This window comes from Balaenoptera physalus (genome assembly GCF_965194825.1).
Source record: "Balaenoptera physalus genome assembly, chromosome: 15".
NCBI classification, from domain to species: Eukaryota; Metazoa; Chordata; class Mammalia; order Artiodactyla; family Balaenopteridae; genus Balaenoptera; species Balaenoptera physalus.
In genome coordinates, this window is record NC_138894.1 from 46,957,982 (window position 1) to 46,965,551 (window position 7,570).

Below are 7,570 nucleotides of genomic sequence, written 5' to 3' on the forward strand. Positions count from 1 at the left end.
AATGCCTTTAAGCCTTGGTTTTCCCATCTGTAAAATATACTTACCTTGAAGGCATGTTGAGAAGATGAAATGCAATCAGGTATGGAAAGTACAGGGCATGCAGGAAGCACTTCATACATGGTTGTTGCTGTGATTATTGCTATTATTATTACTTCTGCCTTTATTGGTGGTGTGATTTACTTACCTATTTACCTTTTTTTTTTTTTTTAAAAAAAAGAGAAGTCTGTGCCTGGGTTGGCCAAGCAGGCTACTTGAGGGGGATGAAGCAGGAGGAGTGAGTGGCCCCCGGCCCTGCTTCACAGGTTTGTAGGTGATTCAGAACATGCCTAGGCAGTGACCGATCATCTCAGGCTTGATTTCCACCTGGTTGAAGGTCTTGTGGTTGTAGATGCCCACCATGCTGGCCACCTTCTCAGGCAGAATGATCATGACCCGCAGGTGTGTGTTCACCACCGCCGGCTTCTCCTTGGGCGGCGCCCTCCTTCTGGGCCTCGCGCAGGCACTTCTGCAGGGATGCTGCTCCCTCCACAGGCCTCTGTTCAGCATCTGATGCTGTCGTGCGCTGTGCAGCTGCATAAGCTGCTGGTAGAACACATCCAATGTCTGATCAGGGTCCACGCTGCGGCAGGTGAACTTGCGGAAGCTCTGCTTCCTCTGCTCCACTTCTGCCGTCTTGTCGGTTCTTCGGCAGCCTTATTTACTTTTATACTTACTAACATTTTGCCTGGTTCAAAAAAGTATTTGAGTGGCCCATATACATGGAAATAAGATAGCCTGATAAAATAAACTACCAAGAAGTAGAAAAAGAAGTATTGGGTAATTGGCAGCAGCAGCTGAAAACGTGGGATGCCCTCTTTGTGGGGTCCTCCAGGAAGACCAGGTCTGCTGAGGGGTGGGCTGCAAGATTGGGCCTGGCCATCTAAGATTGGGAGGGCTGCCACCGGAGGCATGGTGACACGTCTTTACATCAGGGGTAGGGGATGATCTTGTGGAGGCCAAGAGTTTAGAAGGATAGCAACTCACCTGGCTTGGAGGGGAAGACAGAGTCAGGTCTTTGGACTTTGAATCTTTGGACTCACTCAGTCACAGCTTCTGTGTTTTTCTAGTTGGTAAGTAGAATGTTCATTCATAGAGATATGTGCTATGCTGTAAAGAGCTGGGGTAGAGAATAGAGGTAACATTTGTTTTTGGAAAACTTTCACCTCTACTATCTATTCTTTCTCTTCCTTTTGTCACCTCCAGGCATTGCCAAGTCTCTCCAGAGGCTATACTTTTTCTTTTTTTTAAACATCTTTATTGAAGTATAATTGCCTTACAATGGTGTGTTAGCTTCTGCTTTATAACAAAGTGAATGAGTTATACATATACAATATGTTCCCATTTCTCTTCCCTCTTGCATCTCCCTCCCTCCCACCCTCCCCATCCCACCCCTCTAGGTGGTCACAAAGCACCGAGCTGATCTCCCTGTGCTATGCGGCTGCTTCCCACTAGTTATCTATTTTACATTTGGTAGTGTATATATGTCCATGACACTCTCTTACCCTGTCACATCTCACCCAACCCCTCCCCTATACTTTTTCTTATTTCTCTTATTTTTTATTACTTCATAACTGATAAGGGTTTTAGACATTGGCCCTTCCAAGAAGATTTCTATTTTAATGGGAGTGGGGAGAGGTCTCCTTATGAGCCACTGTAGTGATAAGATATGGTGATAAACTCTATTGATAAATAGTGAAACTTAAAAAGTAGAACAAAACATTCTCTATCCCCAAACCCTCAACTCAAATCCTAGAGAATTGTACTGAAGAAGTTCTGTCTAACTGAGCATTCCGGAGTCCACCAAATCAGAGTCCTGAATTACAGCTCTGACATTGACTAACAGGTCACTTAATCTCTCTGTGCCTCAGTTTTCTTATCTGTAAGAAAGATGGGGATAACAGTAGTATCCACCTCACAGGGTTGCTGGGGGTAATAAATGACCTAATAATATAAAGAACCATTAGATTTTGGTGGCCAGTGGTGTTTCAATTACAAAAAAAAGTTGGATATTAGAGTAGTTCAGTCTTTTGATCACAAAATACTTGATTTGCACAAGTTGACCACTGGCATCTTGGGGTCCCTCAAAGTTTTCACCAGTGGGTTGGGAGTCCAGCAGAACAGATTAAAAATGTGGAAAACAATGTCCTTTTGTGATTCATCAAGTCTGATTAGCAGTTGGAATGTTCATGGAATGGATCCTATTTGGTTAAATAATGGAAATCAACATTCTTTTTAATTGGCAATGAAGCATTGAAGTGTTGGGGATGAACAGTCCCTGGTTTGATGGCAGGTCCAGATTTCCCCAGCCTTCTCTTTGACCGTGGTCTTCAGCTGCTGGATCTTGAACCAGAATACAATTGCGAGAGCACAGTGGAGAGAGCGCAGGATCAAACATTAAGACTGAGTTATGCATGGGACTGGATAGATGACAAATTTTGTGAGTCTTGGTTTCTCCATCTCTAGAATGAACACTACAAAACTTCCTTCATAGTGCTGTTAGGAGGACTAAAGGAGATGATGTGTTTGAAATGTTTTGGAAATGATTAAGGATAATGCAAATATTTATTATTGTTTTATCCTCGAAATGAATTGACTCATGTCATTGCTCCTAGACGGAAGCCCAGATGGGTTCAATGCCTTGCTCAGGATGAATTAGAGGGAGGAGGCGATGTGCCTTGGGGCCATAATGGGGCTGAGCTTAGCAGTCACCTCCCGCACTTGTCCAACATGTCCAGGTGTCTGCTGATCAGGAACAGATTTGAGTCTGTTGGTTTTTTGTCTGCTTGGTTGAATTGTAAAGATCTGTGCTGTGTGTTGTATTAGGTTCCATTCTGTGTCCAATCACTGATTAATTCTGTGACTCAATTAAGTCGTGTAGGTCTGGTGTCTCCACGAAATGGGTAACCTTGGCTCTGCCTGTCTCAAAGGGAATTTGGAAAGTAAAGGCAACTAAAGGATTGAAAGTAAAAGCACTTCTTGGAAGATGCTTCCATTCTGGAGGCAGGATAGCATCGAGTTTATGTGCACAGACTCCTGAGTCAGATGCCTATGTCTGAATCATAGCTCTGACACTGACTACCTGGTCCAGGTGCGTGCTCTGCACTTGTTAACTACAGTAAAGTAGGTCCTGTCCTTTGTCCCCTTGGAAGGTAAGATTCCTGCAGAAGAAATCAGGGATGTCTGGGACACTTTGGTCCCTATTTTTTTGTAGTATTGTCCCTCATAAGTCACTGGTAGGGGGACAGTTTGCCAAGTTCTCTGACAATCTTTGTAAAAAAGTGGAATAAAAATGTTTAAAGATAAATCTCCAAATATTAACCTTTCCCTGACTGTCCTAGAGCCCCAAAAGCAGATTTGTATTTATATGAACTTATGGGGAAAGAGGCCTTTAGTGGCTGAATTAATTCATGCAATGAGTTGTTCAGTGGTAGTTGTACCATCTCAATGGAAATCTCTCATGTTCTAGAACTGATGGACAAGGTCATGCTACAAAGTTGATCAGTTAATTCTACCTTTTATTTGTAGAGTCTGTCTTCCCAAATGCTGAAAGGAATGCTGTCTGTTCTCTGACCTGTTATTCCAAGTTCAGTGCAGGCACGCAGCTGCCCATTTTGTAGACCATGAGCCTAAGACCCAGAGGCACATTTACTGGCCATTTTTACCACGAATACTGATAATGGTTGTGTTATTTTGACACCTGTCATGACGATTTTGGACACTTCTTACTGGATAGAAATCCCACTTGAAGGAACTTTGGAGTGTTTCATAGGAAAGCATGCTGGCCTAGGCCTGGTTTAGGAAGGGTTAGTTGTCATTCATTATGAGTGTTTGTAGAAAAATACAATCAACATGACATTTCTGATATAGCATCACCCAAAGAATACCAGTGTTGATGTAGTTGGCCACAAAACACTGTCCAGCTGACTGGGGTCCCAGCTCTGTGTTGTAGCTGGTCCTGCCCTCAGAAGGTTTGGGTGTGCTTGCTGAGGCTAGAAGGAAAGAAAACAGAGCTGGGTGAGCCGGATCACCAGGAGCTCTGGATCCACGTGTGTCGAAGTGCTATTTGGGATAGAACATGACTGAATTTGTGCCCCAGGACATCTGCTCCTGGTGCAGCAGTGAGGTTTCCAAGAAAGCTTTGCATTGCTCTATCTCCCCTCCTAGAATTGTTTCTATTATTGTTCATAAAGAAAAGAGTTTTTTTTTTTTTCATTTCCAATCATACAGGTGAAATTTGTCCAGTGGAATTCAGTGCTCTGGGCCAAAGGGGAGGAAAATGCCATCCTAGCCGTTTCTTATTGGCAACTGTAGTTAGGTCCGGTGTATGTTGTTATGCAGGGTATGGCATAGCGCAATATTCTTGGAAATCGTGGGAACATTAGGTATGAGCCTTGGCATCTCGGATTCAGGAGCTGTGTCAACATTTGGGCTGTAGCATTCTCTTATCTGTTCACTCAACAAGTTTTTTTCCCCTCCTGTTTACTCCTCATCCTTTCTAGAAGAGAAACATTTTTTCTAGAAGAGAATGTTTTGGAACATCTGAGGGTCTTGTAGTATATGCTGCGGTAGGCTTCCCAGCTCCCCCCTTCAAAACCAAGAGATGTTGGCTCCTGCTGATTCACAGCTGTACTGTCTCTGGAACCAGCCCTGGAAGAAGGAAGCTGCCTTGTCCAATCTTACTCCTTCTCCCTAGGGCTCCCTGCATCCAATTATTAGTTACTTGAGAATAGGAAAGCCTGGTTCCCTTGCTTTAACTGGGGCAACTCAGAAGGGCATCTCAGCTCCTGAGTTCCCTACGGGATTGTCACAAAGGCGACAGCTGCATCACGCGGTTCAACTCTCCCACCTGTCCTTTTCTGTTTCCCCCTCTCTCTTACAGGTATTATTTCCAAGCGTGCTCCCCAATTTGCTCTGCACCCGAATCTCTGTCATGGAGTCTGTTTCTAGGAAATCTGATCTGAGGTAGATCCCTTGGAGCCATGATTAGGGATGAAGTGGTGACACTAGTCTCTGACCCTTTTTATCTTTTCCAGAAATGTTTCCTAGTCATTCTTTCCTAAGAATGATCTTGGAGGCAGGGCTTCTGAGCCTGTCTAGGCCGATATTATTTCCATGCATATATATGGAAAATCTGGAAGGATACCCAATGAGCTGTTAACAGTAGGAGAGGAAGTGAGGAGTGAATTTCTATTTTACCTTTATAAACTTCAGAATTGTCTAAATAGTAAAATAAAAATGCATAATGTATCAACTCTATAATTATTATATTTCTTACTTATTAGTCAACTTTAATATCTGAGTGTGACCAGTGCACAGCCCATGTATTCACCATAGCTGGTCCTCTGAGTGTTTAGTGGAGAGGCCATGGTGGGGTGAGGGGTGGGGGAGTGGGGATGACTCCCAGCTGTAGGGGTCAGCTTCCTCTACCTCCTTATTTTTAAAAAAAATTATTTTATTTTATTTTTGGCTACCCTGGGTGTTGCTGAGCGCAGGCTTTCTCTAGTTGCGGCGAGCGGGGGCTACTCTTCGTTGCAGTGCGTGGGCTCCTCATTGCGGTGGCTTCTCTTGTTGCGGAGCACGGACTCTAGGCACGTGGGCTGCAGTAGTTGTGGCACACGGGCTCAGTAGTTGTGGCTTGCGGGCTCTAGAGCACAGGCTCAGTAGTCGTGGCGCACGGGCTTAGTTGCTCAGCGGCATGTGGGATCTTCCTGGACCAGGGCTCGAACCCATGTCCCCTGCATTGGCAGGTGGGTTCTTAACCACTGCGCCACCAGGGAAGCCCTCTACCTACTTATTGACATGAGTCAAAGCAGAGCAATGCTCTGTACCCTTTACCACAATGAATGGAACCCTCTTACCCTAGTGTTTGAAGAAGTGTTTGCTAGTTTTTTTTTTATAGGGGATGACATAATTCATGGAAAGTATCTAAGGTGGCTGGGAAAATGCTTAATAAATGATGATTATTTTACCATTATTATTATGTTGTTGTTGTTGTTACTGGGTTTTGTATTAGAGCATTAGCTCTGGAGTTTTTACCAGAAGGGTTCCCCTTCCTGCCCCTGGAATTCCATGTCAAAGCAGGAGAATTTAATGCAGAGTGAGCACTGTGATGGGGCTCTGTCCCTCCAGTTCTTTCATGGGCCAGGAAGCTGTGTCTGGTCGCTGGTCTGCTGATGCAGGATGGTTAGGAAGAGGGACCCCTAGAAAGCTGCACTTCTTTCTGAAAGTTTCCTTTAGCATTTAGGGCTACCTCTTTGGCATTATCTATAATGCAAGATGTCAAAGACTGATCCTTTTCCACTGGGGACAAGGATGAATTGCCTTCACTTTGGGGAGGGCAAAGAAGAGTGAACCCTCATACTCACTCCCCTCTCTCCCATATGTGAGCCCTAGTGTTCTGTGTCTCTCCCCCAGGTAGCACTGAACACAAGGTGTCAAAGGACAAGCAGGCCACAGAAATAGAGCCTGTTAAAATAATTTACCAATTCGACAGTAATCCACAAAATGGAAACCCAGATCCTATGCCTTGTTGTTCTAAGAAAAGTTACCTCCAGCCCCCTTGCCTCAGTTTACTCCTGTGGGACATTGAAGTAGCCAAACAGAGGCTGGAGAGATGGAGGTGGATGTTTGTGAAGTGGGACCTGGGGCAAATCCTTTCTTATTACCTGTCTGGCCTCCCTCACAGTGCTGTTTGGGCCTTAATTGGCTGGGTTAATGAATGTGGCTATTTAAAGCAGATTGTATATAAATATAAGATCAATGAAAAATATAGTTTATTTGCTTTAAATAGACTCTTCAAATAAATGTCTTCCTGGAAATCAAATGCTACAGTGCAGCTACCATGATAGATATATGTGGATAAAAAGAAGCAACTTTGCTCTGGGGCAGTGTTTTCCAAATGTGTTCCAAGGAACCCTAAACCCAAAAGATGTTGCTTTGAATAAAGGCTGCATGTATTGATATTTGGCTGTGTGTATATATTTGTGTGATCAACATGTTTGGGAAACAAAGCATGCACTTTAGAAGGAGGGAGGCTCTAAAAGTGAATTCATATAAAGAAGGAAAAAATAAATCAAATTATATAATTATTAAACATGTTGACAAATGCTACAAACATGATAAAATCTAGAAAACTAACATAATATTTTGAATTAATTACTTGACATGCTTCTATGATACTTTTCCTTCTATATTCTTTGTTCACCTCTTTGTACACAACAATTTTGTAATATTTTCTACAGAGAGAATAGAAAGATAATTTAGTCTTTCTCTAACATGGCTGATAGAAATTTGTCTTTTATTATTGACAATTAAGAAAATGTCAGCTTTGCTGCTTGTAATTGGTAATGTCATAACTTTTTAGGTTGTTGACAAACTTGGGACAACCTCTATCCAGTTTGCTTTGTATGTAAGCTGTAAGATTTCAGGGTGTTTCAGGTTTTCTGGTATAGTAATTCATCTTACCTACTCTTTACATTGATGACCCTCATTAACCTACCAGTGCCTTGGAAGGGCTTCATGTAGTGAGGGA

The 7,570-nt window shown here is 43.2% G+C and overlaps 1 pseudogene across 1 annotated transcript; it reads right to left on the reverse strand.

Moving 5' to 3' along the window:
- Positions 1-247: 247 nt before the first annotated feature.
- Positions 248-2,768, reverse strand: LOC309643501 (small ribosomal subunit protein uS19 pseudogene; annotated as a pseudogene). The gene is made up of 2 exons: positions 2,749-2,768; positions 248-682 (listed from the first exon to the last, which is right to left on the reverse strand). The product of its transcript is annotated as a small ribosomal subunit protein uS19 pseudogene (transcript).
- Positions 2,769-7,570: the final 4,802 nt, after the last annotated feature.